This window comes from Protopterus annectens, chromosome 10.part0, assembly GCF_019279795.1.
Source record: "Protopterus annectens isolate FY-2018-M chromosome 10.part0, PAN1.0, whole genome shotgun sequence".
Lineage (NCBI taxonomy): Eukaryota > Metazoa > Chordata > Ceratodontiformes > Protopteridae > Protopterus > Protopterus annectens.
Window position 1 is genome coordinate 1,780,124,956 of NC_056744.1, and position 15,707 is coordinate 1,780,140,662.

Sequence of the window (15,707 nt, forward strand, 5' to 3'; positions counted from 1 at the left end):
AGGTGGGCTGGTCACAAAATCCTTTTGAGCCACAACTTAAGGCAAAATGGAAAACAAGCAGCTGTAGTGCGAATCATATTGTAGCACACGGAGTGTTTAACTATACTTCTAATTCAAGAAACAGACAACAGGCAACATTGTAACACATGGAGTGTTTCAGCTATACTTCTAAATCAAGGAACAGACAACAGACAACATTGTAACACATGGAGTGTTTCAACTATACTTCTAATTCAAGGAACAGACAACAGGCAACATTGTAACACATGGAGTGCTTCAGCTATACATCTAATTCAAGGAACAGACAACAGGCAACATTGTATCACATGGAGTGCTTCAACTATACTTCTAATTCAAGGAAAAGACAACAGGCAACATTGTAACACATGGAGTGTTTCAACTATACTTCTAATTCAAGGAACAGACAACAGGCAACATTGTAACACACGGAGTGTTTCAGCTATACTTCTAAATCAAGGAACAGACAACAGGAAACATTGTAACACATGGAGTGTTTCAATTATACTTCTAATTCAAGAAACAGACAACATTGTAACACATGGAGTGTTTCAACTGTACTTCCACTTCAAGAAACAGACAACAGGTAACATTCTAACACATGGAGTGTTTCAGCTATACTTCTAATTAAAGAAACAGACAGCAGACAACACTGTAACACATGGAGTGTTTAACTATAATTCTAATTCAAGGAACAGACAACAGGCAACATTGTAACACATGGAGTGTTTAACTATACTTCTAATTCAAGAAACAGACAAGAGGCAACATTGTAACAGATGGAGTGTTTCAGCTATACTTCTAATTCAAGAAACAGACAACAGGCAACATTGTAACACATGGAGTGTTTAACTATACTTCTAATTCAATAAACGGACAACAGGCAACATTGTAACACATGGAGTGTTTCAGCTATACTTCTAATTCAAGAAACAGACAATAGGTAACATTGTAACACATGAAGTGTTTCAACTATACTTCTAATTCAAGAAACAGACAACAGACAACATTGTAACACATTGAGTGTTTCAACTATACTTCTAATTCAAGAAACAGACAATAGGCAACATTGTCACACAGGGAGTGTTTCAACTATACTTCCACATCAAGAAACAGACAACAGGCAACATTGTAACACATGGAGTGTTTCAGCTATACTTTTAATTCAAGAAACAGACAACATTGTAACACACGAAGTGTTTAACTATACTTCTAATTCAAGGAACAGACAACAGGCAACATTGTAACACATGGAGTGTTTAACTATACTTCTAATTCAAGAAACAGACAACAGGCAACATTGTAACACATGGAGAGTTTCAGCTATACTTCTAATTCAAGAAACAGACAACAGGCAACATTGCAACACATGGAGTGTTTCAACTATACTTCTAATTCAATAAACGGGCAACAGGCAACATTGTAACACATGGAGTGTTTCAGCTATACTTCTAATTCAAGGAACAGATGACAGGCAACATTGTAACACATGGAGTGTTTCAACTATACTTCTAATTCAAGAAAAAGACAACAGACAACATTATAACACATGGAGTGTTTCAACTATACTTCTAATTCAAGAAACAGACAATATGCAACATTGTAACACATGGAGTGTTTCAACTATACTTCCACATCAAGAAACAGACAACAGGCAACATTGTAACACATGGAGTGTTTCAGCTATGCTTCTAATTCAAGAAACATACAACATTGTAGCACAAGGAGTGTTTCAGCTATACTTCTAATTCAAGGAAATGACAACAGACAACATTGTAACACATGGAGTATTTCAACTATACTTCTAATTCAAGGAAACGACAACAGACAACACTGTAACACATAAAGTGTTTAACTATACGTCTAATTCAAGAAACAGACAACAGACATCATTGTAACACATGGAGTATTTCAACTATACTTCTAATTCAAGAAACAGACAACAGGCAAAATTGTAACACATGGAGTGTTTCAACTATACTTCTAATTCAAGGAACAGGCAACAGGCAACATTGTTACACATGGAGTGTTTCAACTATACTTCTAATTCAAGAAACAGACAACAGACAACATTGTAGCACATGGAGTGTTTCAACTATACTTCTAATTCAAGAAACAGACAAAAATTAACATTGTAACACATGGAGTGTTTCAACTATACTTCTAATTCAAGAAACAGACAACAGACAACATTGTAACACATGAAGTGTTTCAACTATACTTCTAATTCAAGGAAACAGACAACAGGCAACATTGTAACACATGGAGTGTTTCAACTATACTTCTAATTCAAGAAACAGACAATAGGCAACATTGTAGCACATGGAGTGTTTCAATTATACTCCTAAATCAAGAAACAGACAACAGACAACATTGTAACATATGAAGTGTTTCAACTATACTTCTAATTCAAGGAACAGACAACACACAACATTGTAACACATGGAGTGTTTCAACTATACTTGTAATTCGAGAAACAAACAGGCAACATTGTAACACATGGAGTGTTTCAACTATACTTCTAATTCAAGGAAAAGACAACAGGCAACATTGTAACACATGGAGTGTTTCAACTATACTTCTAATTCAAGAAACAGAGAACAGGCAACATTGTAACACATGGAGTGTTTCAGCTATACTTCTAATTCAAGGAAAAGACAACAGGCAAAATTTGTAACACATGGAGTGTTTCAACTATACTTCTAATTCAAGAAACAGACAACAGGCAACAATGTAACACATGGAGTGTTTCAACTATACTTCTAATTCATGGAACAGACAACATTGTAACACATGGAGTGTTTCAATTATACTTTTAATTCAAGAAACAGACAACAGGCAACATTGTAACACATGGAGTGTTTCAAGTATACTTCAAATTCAAGAAACAGACAACAGGCAACATTGTAACACATGGAATGTTCCATCTATACTTCTAATTCAAGGAAAAGACAATAGGCAACATTGTAACACATGGAGTGTTTCAACTATACTTCTAATTCAAGAAACAGACAACAGACAACATTGTAACACATGGAGTGTTTCAATTATATTTCTAATTCAAGGAACAGACAACAGACAACATTGTAACATATGGAGTGTTTCAACTATACTTCTAATTCAAGAAACAGACAACAGGCAACATTGTAACACAAGGAGTGTTTCAGCTATATTTGTAATTTAAGAAACAGACAACAGGCAACATTGTAACACATGGAGTGTTTCAACTATACTTCTAATTCAAGAAACAGACAACAGGAAACATTGTAACACATGGAGTGTTTCAACTATACTTCTAATTCAAGAAACAGACAACAGGCAACATTGTAACACATGGGGGCAGGATTCACGAAGCCTCCATGTAAGAGATGCAAGGCTTACACGGAGGCTGCAGTTAAACGGTGTGATGTCAGCATGTCATGCATATGCATGAGGGCATGCTGAATCACACCTAAGGCTACCACGGTCCATGGAAGACAGTAGGGGGCATGTCCGTAGGCCGAGCCCTGCAAGCGGGCACGCCCCTAGAAGAGTAAAAGTGCCCAAAGTAAACCCCCATGACAGAGTACATGGAAATGTGAATAAACACAACACAACACATGCCCCCACAGACTATGAACATAAAATCATATAAATGAACATGTTTAATATATTTTTTAAATTGTAAAGATGTTTGCCCATGAGTGCGCTCATTTGCGCGGGCGTGCCCGTAGCTCAGCCACAGTTAGCAGTAAGTGGAAAAGCATATAAGAACTAACTATGGAAAGTAAGCAAAAAAGCAATAGCATAGCAGTAGAGATGTCGGCTGAAGAACAGGCAGTCATGGTTCGAGCCCCCACAACATCAATTTTTATTTTTAGTGAAATAAGCACGAAACAAGTCCCTGACACATATGTACACATATAAAATTATATTTGATGTAAAATGTAATGAAATAGGCCAGTTATTGTGAAGAAATGTTAGATAAAATAATAACAAATGCCAGATGTGCCCATAGCTGAGTTATAGTTTAACAAGGTGAGTGCATCTGCCCGTAGGTGAGCAGTGGTTTAACAGGTGCAAAATGAGTGCCCGTAGGTGAGCAATGGTTCAGTAGGTGCAAAATGAGTGCCTGTAGGTGAGCTGAGTGTAATATGCGTGCTTACAGCCAAATGTAGCGTAAACCAGCGTAACCCGTTTGCGCGGAGCTGCGCACCGCGCCATCAAGCTAACTGACGGGCAACGTTGAGCAAGCTGTAACAAAACTGCCTTTACACAGACACACCTCCTAGCCTGTCTAGACAGACATAAAATATAAAAAGCAGTGGCCATGTTCGAACCCAGAACACCATGCACCATAGTCAAGGTACTGAACCACTAAGCCATGACAGCTGTACTTAGAAATGCAGTAATAGCATATATATAGGAATGAATAGAAAGAGGAGCATGACAAAGCAGGTTTTGTGAAGCTGATACAATTCCAAAATGGCCAATCACAGATAAGTGCGGGAAAAACGGCATATATAAGCCCCATAGGCAGGAATACACAGCATAACTGATTGTAGAACTAACCTGCAGCCAGAATGTCAGGAGTAGGTGAGGGTAGTTGCTTCCGAGCACAGAGGTGGGGTGTTGAGGAGTCCAGATATATGGTCTGGCTCCTTGTCCACAATCATGAGGCCCAACTCATGCAGGGCCAGGTCCTGTGGGGAGCATATAGGGCTGAGGCGTGGGACCGGTTGGCTCATGATCTCACCAGTGCCACAGGGATTCCAAGGACTGATGAGCAGGTCCGTCACCACCATGCAGACCTGAAGAGACGTAAGCAGAACCAACTGAACCGTTGGATCCAGGAGGCCCGGCAAATGCCCAACGCCCTACTACTGAGTAAGTTACATTTAATTATGTATGTAAGAAATTAACCTAGCTGATATTATGGAGATGTGTATTCCAATATTACTTTATTTATATTACAGCTGCAGGTGTCCATTCTGTGAACCGCAGAGCCTATGGCAATAGGCTGGTGCGGGTGCACCACCAGGCAGGTCAGTAATCCTTCCCCTGTAACTGTAAAGAAATATAAAAGTATGACAGTTAGCAAAAGAGTGCAGTGTAGTCACTAAGTAATAAAATGTGCAAGTAACAGTGTAAGAGTGTTTGCAAGTAATGCTTGATTACAAAAGTGTGTTGCAGTCTGTAATCCAAACAGAAAAATGAAAATGTCTGAAATAAAGATGCCCCACCTGTAATATAATAGTACACAACCTGCAGCAGGCTGAAAAGTACAGCTGCAGAAGATGAGCAAATCACATGTGTGAAATATAACCCTGTTGAAATACTGAAACATGACAGAAGTGAGACTGTTGGAAAGGATTGTAATAACTACAGGTAAAACATGTCAATAAAGCCTAGAAGTAAGTACCATCCTGAATTGTAAAATTAAAACAAGTGAGAGAGTGTGAGAAAGAGTTAAGAATCCACCAATAAAGTAGTAATAACCCCCTGAATAAAGTATACTGCAGTTAGTACAGAATGAAATGAATGTGACAAGCAGAACCAAACTGCAAAATTTGTTCAAAATGTTGCTGCAGCTGGAATGTGTATCCCAAAATCTGGATATGTTGCTCTCAGTCTGCAATATACAGATAGTATGATTGTCTGAGATACCAAACATCCACAGTTGTCTATAGCTATATAAAGCAAATGTAGCAGGATGATGTAGCTGAACAAAGCCAGATATGAACATGTATGAATAACAATAAAATGTATATTGATGTAGCAGCAACAGTCCTATCACCAACTTGAAGTAGTTATCACATAGGAAACTGTAGGCAGAACAGTAGTGTGTATATATCTGCAGCTATTAGAAATGTACAGCATATGTATTGGTATTTGAAGGTGTTAATTATATTTTCTTCACCCTACCCTATAACCACATATAATAAATTCCACGTGAAATTGGTATGTGCAATCACAATTAACACCCCTGGACATTTGTCCTGTTGGGTCATACATATTTGCATGTACGTTGATGCATCTGCCCTGTTCATACATCCAAACCTGATGGCCTGTTGCCATCAATCAACCCTGCATGTTGTTGGACTGTGTATTGCTGTTCAAATTATGCATGTGTTATGCTCGCTGTTCAATGGTGTGAATATCTGGGTGTTTGGTTAATGGGAATACTAATGCATGCTGTTACAACTAATTGTGAATGGTATTGTGTGTAACTAACCCAAACTGTCATGACATAATGCAAAACATAGGACGACAGGGAAGGCGGGTTCCAGCAGACCCACCTCTCCCACCTCAGCTGGCAAGTGCACCTGGCAGCAGTGCCCAGTCTGGACCCTCCTCCGGTGGCCCTGTGCCACCTGTGGGTGGAAGCGCTGCAGGGAATGGGGCTCGTCCCCCTCTGCAAGTGTGGCCGGAGGAGAACCACCACTCACCCTCCGTAGAGTCTGGACTGTGGTGCGTAGGGAGATCCAGGAATCTGTTCTTGGGCCCCTACGCCAGCTTGAGGCACAGGTGGCACAACTTACGGGCATGCCTGTTGCCCGGCCTACACAGCCCCCAGCACAGCCCTGTCCTGGGCAGTGAAGGAACAGTGGCAACTGCCCATGGGTGGGGATATCAGTTCCACTGTTGCCATCTGTGAGCTCATGGGCTCTGGATATCCAAACATCCATCCCCGTCAATTGTTTAACCCCCCCACATGTGTCATACACCGCCCCTGTATGTGTCTTGTTTGTCTTGTCTGTTGACCTACCCAACCTACCTCCCCAGCTATACCGACTTCCTTTACCTGACATACCACTCTCACCTGAAAAAAAAAAAAAAGGGCACTCTGTACCCACAAAAAAGTTACGCCCCATACATAGCTGCCCATTCCACACACATGTCTGCTGGACATGGAAACTATCAATTACAATTGGCTGTACAACAAGTATTATTGTTGTCCTGACACCTCTCTCAGGGGTGGAAGGTTTCAAATGTCACACCAAATTACAAACATATGCACAGCTGTTGCTGATGAAGAAATGGGCAGCTATGGGCCTTACCTACATCCCTCCTGCAAAACCCAAGATTGTTTCCCTACTGTCTTACCCTCTTTGTGACCCCTTTTTCACCACTTTCCTGTCTCCCCATTTTCATTTCTTTCAAAGAAAATAGCGCGGGTGTGTGCCAGAGTAAGCACTGTTAAGCGGTTGTAAGCGGGTGTGTGCGGAGTTGAATGCTAGTGCGCATGCGTGAGCTCTGCCCAAACCAGTGCTAACCCGGTTACAACTGCTTAAAAGTGCCTTAGTCACTCTGATTGACAGGTCCTGTAGTCAGTTCAAAAGCAAAATAAAATCCCACTGTCAGTCCCGAGCCCAGGACCTTGGAAACAGTAGTCTGCATGACTTACCACTAAGCCATGACTGTTATACAAGAACCTTGTGCTACAATAAATATATCATGTAATAGTAGGAATGAATGTAAAGGGAATATAGGATGTGTAGTACACAAAGCATGTCATGTATATTTACTGTCAAATCTAGTGGATTTCTATAATAGTAGTGTGTGAACAGAAACAGCCATGCTAGTTGGTAGCTAGTAGGTAATAATGTCGGTTATTATACATATATAAATATATGTATATATATATATATATATATATATATATATATATATATATATATATATATATATATATATATATATGACTTGGTTGACAGTTCATATGATCGACTGTTTATTTGGTCGACAGTTCATTTGATCGACAAGCATTTGCCCCATTCCCCAATGTTGTGTGACCCTGGAGTTGATATATATAGTTAGGGGGGTGTCAATCAAATTAACTGTCGACCAAATAAACAGTCGATCATATGAACTGTCGACCAAGTCATATGGACCCATATATATATATATATATATATATATATATATATATATATATATATATATATATATATATATATATATATATAGTTGTAGGTGTCAGTGTACATACACACTTAGTACAGGAAACAGGAGAGATGAATGGAGAAATGTGAATCTACAACACAGCCTGAATCATGAGAGAGATACTAACCTTTACACTCACAGAACAGTGTCCACAGCATACCAGCATGGTCCCCACCCTTACAATCTGAAAGGGCAACGCCTATCTCACATACCCTTTTATAGCACTGTCCTGAAATCACAGTGAGAACTGCAATCAGTACAAAACTGGCTGCATGCAATTAGCAAATGCTGGCTTACAATTGGTGCAGAGGCCATCACATGGACTTATGCAGATACCTACAAAAGCATCCTGTACTCCCACTCCACACATGCAATACTTTCATTGCACCATCTGGAGGCAGAGAGAGAAAGAAAAAAAAAAGTAAGAAAAAAAGAAAATAAGAACACAAACAAAATCCACACGTAAGACAAACTAAGTTGAAGCTGTCATCAGTGTCAGTATCAAGCTGGGCTAGCAGCAGCAGGAAGCTATACTAACGGTAATGCAACCAGCTGCGACAAACACAGGTAATGTAAAGTAACAAGTTAATAGATAACATACTGTGAACCCTCCATATGTGTTTTTGGTCTGTATCTATATGTATATCTATGTGATAAGTTGTGTGCATGTAGTTTTACCCAAAGGAGATGACTATACATTACATGTCATTCAGTGTTAGGCCATGATTCTGGTACCAGTTGTCTGTTTCAGTGAGGCCTGTCTGTAGGATGTGTGCGTCAGCTGGTGTAACGATTATGGCGCTTAGTTCGCAGTCATCTGGGAACTTTGTCATCCACAACCTGCACATGTTTGCTTTCACATCTGAGAAGTAAATGCCAAACAAGAGGGGTCCTTGGACAGAGCCCTGTGGGATACCACATGTGACTGGCTTTGAGTCTGACATGGCTCCCGCAATATTGATTTTATGGATTCTGTTGTTCAACCAGTGTGCAACCCATCATGTGACATATGTATTAATATGTAAGCTGATGAGCTTGTCTATGATGCCTGAGTGGAGTACTGTGTTGAAGGCCTTAGGCAAGTCCAGGTAGGCTGTATGGACTGCTTTGCCCTCATCAATGGCTGTAGTGACTGTTTTGAAAAGGTCACCAGGTTCAAAAGGCAGGATCAGCCCTTCACAAAGGCAAACTGGGTGGGATCAAGTGTCTGCAGGTACCCAATATCGCTGTATATGAGTCCCATAATGAATCATTCCATAGCTTTGCAGACCAGGCTGGTTAAGCTTATGGGGCGGTAGTTCCCAGGGCCAGTAGAGGTGCCTCCTTTGTGGAGTGGGACCACTGTTGCTGTATGCCAGTGTTCAGGTACATATCCCATAGTAAGGCAAAAGTTAAATATCAGTTCTATATGCAGTTGTATCTCCTCTTGGAGTTCACGTAGCACACATCCAGGGATACCATCAGGTCACACTGATGCTGTGTGTTCTGCTTTGCTGAGGGCGGCCCTCACCTGGACATGTGAGATGATAGGGAGGTTACATTCAGCTGTGATAAGTATTTCTAAGTTTGGGGGAGAGGGAGAGGGGATATTTGCACTGAACCTGTCTGCCAGACTGTTGCCAATATCTGTGGGTTCAGTGAATGTTAAGTAGGTGTGTAGTAACTCAGAGCATATCTGAGGCTTTTGGTCCATGTGTCTAACAAAACTGAAGAAGGCCTTGTGGTTATCTATAGTGTCCGTGGCCATTTCCCTCTCAGAGTTGGCCGTGGATGTTGTTATGAGAGACTGTAGCTTATTACCAGTGCCGACCACAGATGCCTTCCCTTTATGTGAATCTGCTCTGTCCTGCAGTAGCCTCCTTCTATCGTTATACAATTTGTCTTTGGCTGGGGTCCACCAGACAGGATGCTTAACCTTTGTGCATAGGGTCTGTGTTAGAATTGTGTGTGCATGTTCCATGCATTGTTTGGGATGTCCGTGGGAAGCATTTGCAAAGGGGTCAGCATTGTGGGTTGTGGCTTCCACTGGCCCAGTGAGCTGCATGGATACCATGTCAGTCCTAACAAGTGAAAATCTGTCTATTCACATATATATCAAAGTAAACTACTGTGTTGGTGGTGGTGGTGGTGGGATATGTATATCCAGGCAGATTATTTTGTGTCCAGATCACACTAGTGGATGGCGTTCCACATACAGTACCTTGGTATGAACCCCCAGAGTGAGGTTGTGCATTGGACCTGTCTCAGTGTGCTGACCGATGGGGCTTGGTACTATGTTGTATGGAATGTGGCAGGTATTGTTGCACAGGTGTTGGCTGAGCACTGATATCTGGCCATGTACATGTGTATCCACCAAGAGACACACACGTGCTACATATGGGAGTAGTAGTATATCACTACAGTTAAGTATTATGTATAGTATGTGTGCCATATTTTTCTGACATAGTTTGCTGATATCCTGTTTGTGTTCTCTTTCAGGGACATGGCGCTTCAGCAAAATCCTGCCTACTCTGCTGCAGAAGATGAAGAGATACACCAGAGCCTGGTGCGGGATTATGACATACTGTTTTCCCGCACCAGCCAGAATCAGCAGGAGAGGGCTGCACTGTGGCAACACCTTGTCCGTAGGGTAAATGACATTGGCACGCATAATAGGACATATGAGCAGGTACGACATCACTGCAGTGAATTAATCAGGAATGTCCATCAGCGTGCGTTGGATATCCACAGGCAACAGGTGGCCACATGAGGTGGGGTGGCCACACATCTGCCCCTCACCAGACTGGAAGAGCTACTCCTATGTGTTGTGGCTCCAGCCCAGGAACATCAACAGCAACACACCTGCATTATGATGGAGGCTGGATCCACACAGCAACACGACATGGAGCATGCAGGTAATATGCCATATGTACACTTGACTGTTCTGTTCACTGTTAGTTTATGCATGTGTAAGGTGTGTCCTTGGTATGTAGCTGTTAACATAGTATGTAATTGTGCAGGTGTGATATTACCAATATCAGCAGCTGACATGTGAAAGGCAACTGGTGTACTACTGAACTGTATCATACGCAGTATCAATGGCACAGTTGTGCCCACTGACATTAATCCCCTCATTTCTGCAGGTCCCTCCGGTGTTACAGCAAGGCTGCCCATCCATGCTGGTGAGTGTGTTTTAACAATACCTATAATAGTCCTGATAGTGCTAGTAATAATAGTGTAACTCAGTAGTGCTCTGTGTGTATACTGCGGGGTGTGCATGTGTGCATGTGTGCGTGTGTCCATGTATGCATGTGTGTGTGTGCATGTGTGCATGTGTGCATGTGTCCATGTGTGCATGTGTCCACGTGTGCATGTGTCCACGTGCGCATGTGTGCATGTGTCCACGTGTGCATGTGTGCATGTGTGCATGTGTCCACATGTGCATGTGTGCATGTGTGCATGTGTGCATCACTGGTAACATTGTGTAGACATTGTAAACTGTGTTTCCTGTCTTCCTCCCACAGGTTCTGGTGCTGCTCTGGTGTCCTGCAGCAGGGAACCTGAATCTGGTGCCACAGGTACTGATAATGATGATATCTGTGTAATGGCACAGGAAGGTGTGTCAGGGTCCGTCATTGGTCAGTCAATTGACAGTACACAGCTGTCAACCCCATCATTGCGCACAGTCATCCTGCCAGTACATTCTATGTCACCATTGTCCCTAGGTGATGGACAGGATACAGTGGGCATTGACCAGGGTAATGTGTTATCTGTGGCACATGCTTCCCCACACAGCAGCCATGGGCAGGGTCCTGAGATGGTACCACACAGACAGTTGCCCATGGGTTTTTTGTTGGAGCATCCGTGGGAGTACTGCCTCTGGCAGACATGCCCAAAGAGGTCTGTCAACCTCAGCTATGTTTTGGGCTGTCATGCAGGCACAGTCACGTATGGAAAGGTACACCAGACATGGTCTGAGGGAGCTGAGAGCATGTCGCACATCCATGACTGACAGTATGCGTGACATCGCGGATGCTATCCGTAATTTCACCAATGTCATAGACAGACATTGTGGGGACATATTACAGCAGTACCACAACCATATGTCCATGAGCCATGGCAATGGTGGACAGTTGCGGCATCGACGTGGCCGTATGCCAGCAACAGCAGCAGCTGGCAGTCGGCGCGGATGACAACAGGCCTGCGGATGCCCCCATAGTACCAGCAGCAGCCCCAGCAATGCTGGGTCTGTGCTGTCATCAGACCACCCCAGGAGACCACGTGCATGTGGCTCTGGACAGTCCCAACAGGGACCTGTGTCCAGTCAACAAACTCCCACTTCTGATGATAGTACCCAGTCTGGCTTAGTACCGGATACGGTCCGTAGCACCCCTGCCAGGCACAGGTACCGTGTCCATGCCCACAGACACTGATCTGTATGACCTGCCAGGTGCAGTCTGTGGCTGTCCACAAACTCCAGTATATGGCAGCCATGAGGTGGAACTGTGTGCATGCATACACACATGCGAAATGTTAACACCTAGGGCTACCACATAAACGCACACACTGCACCAACAGTGCCCCACCCTGTACTGCTGTCCCTCACCAACACACATACACATACATGTCAATTGGTGGTATCAGTGGCAGACTCAGGCATACCTCATTCACACCCTGTGTATATGATGAAACTGTGCCACCTCCTGCAATCTCCAACATCAGTGCAGGAACAGATAAACATGTTGCTGATGCACAGGGTGACTACATAGAAGTGTATTACTAGTATCATGTTGGTAACAGTACAGTGTGCTGATATGATTGTGTGTATATCCCAGCATGCCTGATGCAGTAACTGTATGACTGTCCTGAATTGTTATCTACACCCATAGTAAGTACCATAGTGTAACAGCTGCACATTATTGCATACCGGTGGTAAGGATGTCAACAGATATCCACATACATAGGTAGCACAGGGAGAAGCTAATGCAAGTAGTGATACACAATGATGGACATGTACACTAATGGTGGCATGTTGCCCACAACGACTATGCAATGTGGATGTTTGCGCATGTTGATATGTGTGCAGTACCAATTTAATTTAAATTACAATTAAATATGAAATAATATCAGTTCTACCATGGACATCTGAGCTGTGTAATCCTGGGTACATGTTGATAGTGCCTGCATATTTGCACTGTTACCTACTGGAAGTGTTACCCCTTCTTTGTTGTATAATGGACTACTTCCAGCCCTGTTTACTGTAGCTTTGTTTGCATGCATGTTTGCTTGAGGTTCCCTGGAACACTGATTCCACCTGCAATGCAGATTTACAGAGCCTCTGTGGATTCCTAGTGACATCTGCATAGCGTACTATACGTATGTCAATTTTCCACCTGACAGAACGTCACTGTCTGTCCTGTTTGCATGTACGTTGCCTGTGACACATTGCATATGACTTACTTGGCATTTACCCAAGTGTGCAGTCATATATGCCAGCGCTATGAAATCAGTAGCAGTACACCCACACATACTCACCTTCAGTATGTTGTTCCCCATTGGCCCTATGTGTTGGTAATCACCATGGCAATCACACTATTATGGTAGCATGTGCAAAGGTAACCTGTGAATCACCTCTATGGTCCAGTTGTGGTTTATGTGAGTCATGTGGCAATGTCACAGCTGCCACATGTATGCAGTCAACCCTCTCCCCTGGCCAGGAACGTACACCACATGTGTGAGATGCCACCACATAGCCAATCTGGGGACTGAGCACTCTGAACCTAGTACTGCCATACCCTGTCAGGTGGCATGACATACTACAGTGACTACAATACCAGTCTGACATAGACCCGCACTGACATCAATCCGAACACACTGGGGCATACTTGGAGACTCAAAATAGCATCCTGCCTGAGCATCACACACCTCTGCAGTTGGCACACAGGCATACGTTAAGTCGGAACAGAGCACATGCCACACATGGCACAAACATCCCGTGTGCCACACACTCACAGCCTGTAGGGCTACATAACACACCTGCTACAGATGTGTCAGGTACCTCTGTACATGGTGAAGGTGACAGTGATATGCCCGTGGGGCACTATGGTCCACCACAAAACACATGCATACAGGTCACTCAGAGGCATGGACACATATGACTCAGTCATTGTCCATGCCACTATGGATGGCCTGAGATGTACCTCCCTGGACTACATGATAGGGAACATAGAAGGGCTCTCTCAGCATGTGGCATGGGCCAGTATGAGCCTGACTTTGGTTGCCATCATACCCTCACCAGGTATGCTACCACAATATGTAGGAAGGGTGTTCTATGTCTACATTCTGCTCAATCTCCAATGTCATTCATAGGGTATCCAATGGCTGTCAGCATGTGCTTACATGCTAGGGAAGCCACAATGATTTGCGAGGGGCAGCTTGCACATGACACCCATGGGCCACTGTATATTGGCGAAGCCCCTTGATACACACATAGTGCCTTTTGCTGCAGGACACAGATTACATAGCCACCTCAGCGGGTATTACACGGGATAGGACACTAACAGTAATGCTACACAACACCAGCAGTGTACACCGCAAGATGCATGCATTGGACACTGTCCTCAGCACGGTAAACTGCAATATCTGTGCAGTAACAGATTCCTGATTCACGGCTCACAGGTGCAACCCATCACTGCCAGGTTATACCTCATACCATGCCTGTCGTCCCCTACACCCGTAACACACATGAACAAGGGGATGGTATCTCAAGGCACCACGGATACACACACCTCCAGGTTGTTGGCACAGCACAAAGCATCAGGGCCTATCCATGAGCAGCTAACAGTGTGTTGGACTGCCTTCTGGTTCATAGCCTGGCACACACAACCCTCCCATACACAGGAAACCCACCTGTCCTCCCTAACAACACTGGGAATATGACAGTCTCTAGATATGTCTTTATATGGCTGGACTGCATCCAGCTGAACATTGTGTGTGAGCATTACTGTAGCTACAACACACTAGCTGAAAGGTTCCCAGCATGTAGTCACTGAATTGCAGTGGAACAACATGTTACCACTCCCACAACAGGTGGGAACATGCAGCATCTGTTCATCGACTACATGTAGACTATATGGCCCAGACCAGATGTGTATCCCCTGCTGTTAGGATGATACCATATACAACTCACACTGTATATACACATACCGCATGCGGCCCCTGCACAGTAAGACACAGTCATAATGTTATGCATTGCAAATACCATTTATCCACTTGAGGCACGTGTCAGACATGGTAACTACTGAAGGTCACAGTTATATATGTGTATGTGTCACACACATACATCATGTGTGTAGTGCCATTGCTGGTTTAAGCAATGTCATGCATTATGAACAACAACCCACACATGGTCATTTTGTGTGACACAACCACACGTGGCAGTTGTGGGTTTCCAAAACATACCTATCTGTGCTCTGACAGCGGTGATAGACCCAGTAGCGGAGCGCACTGTTGGCATTACTGGGCAATTAGCCCTGTTTGGCTGTACTGATAGTGTTGTGACATCACCTGTGTTTACTGGGGGAATATGCAGCATCTGGTGTATTGTAGTGGTTGCCAAAAGGAACTATTCTCTCACACACTTGCAATTACACACACCCTACTACCCCCCCACACACACACACTTGCGTTATGACACGTGAGAGAGACGCATTAGCGAAGCACACTATTCGGATTACTAGGAGGTTCCTCTTCTCCGGCTGTACTTATAGGGTGCTGACATCATC

General features: G+C 43.3%; 1 protein-coding gene across 1 annotated transcript in view; it reads right to left on the reverse strand.

Moving 5' to 3' along the window:
• The window catches only part of LOC122814018 (carbonic anhydrase 4-like), a 287,411-nt gene that overhangs the window by 76,742 nt on the left and 194,962 nt on the right, over positions 1-15,707 (reverse strand). The window lies entirely within an intron of this gene.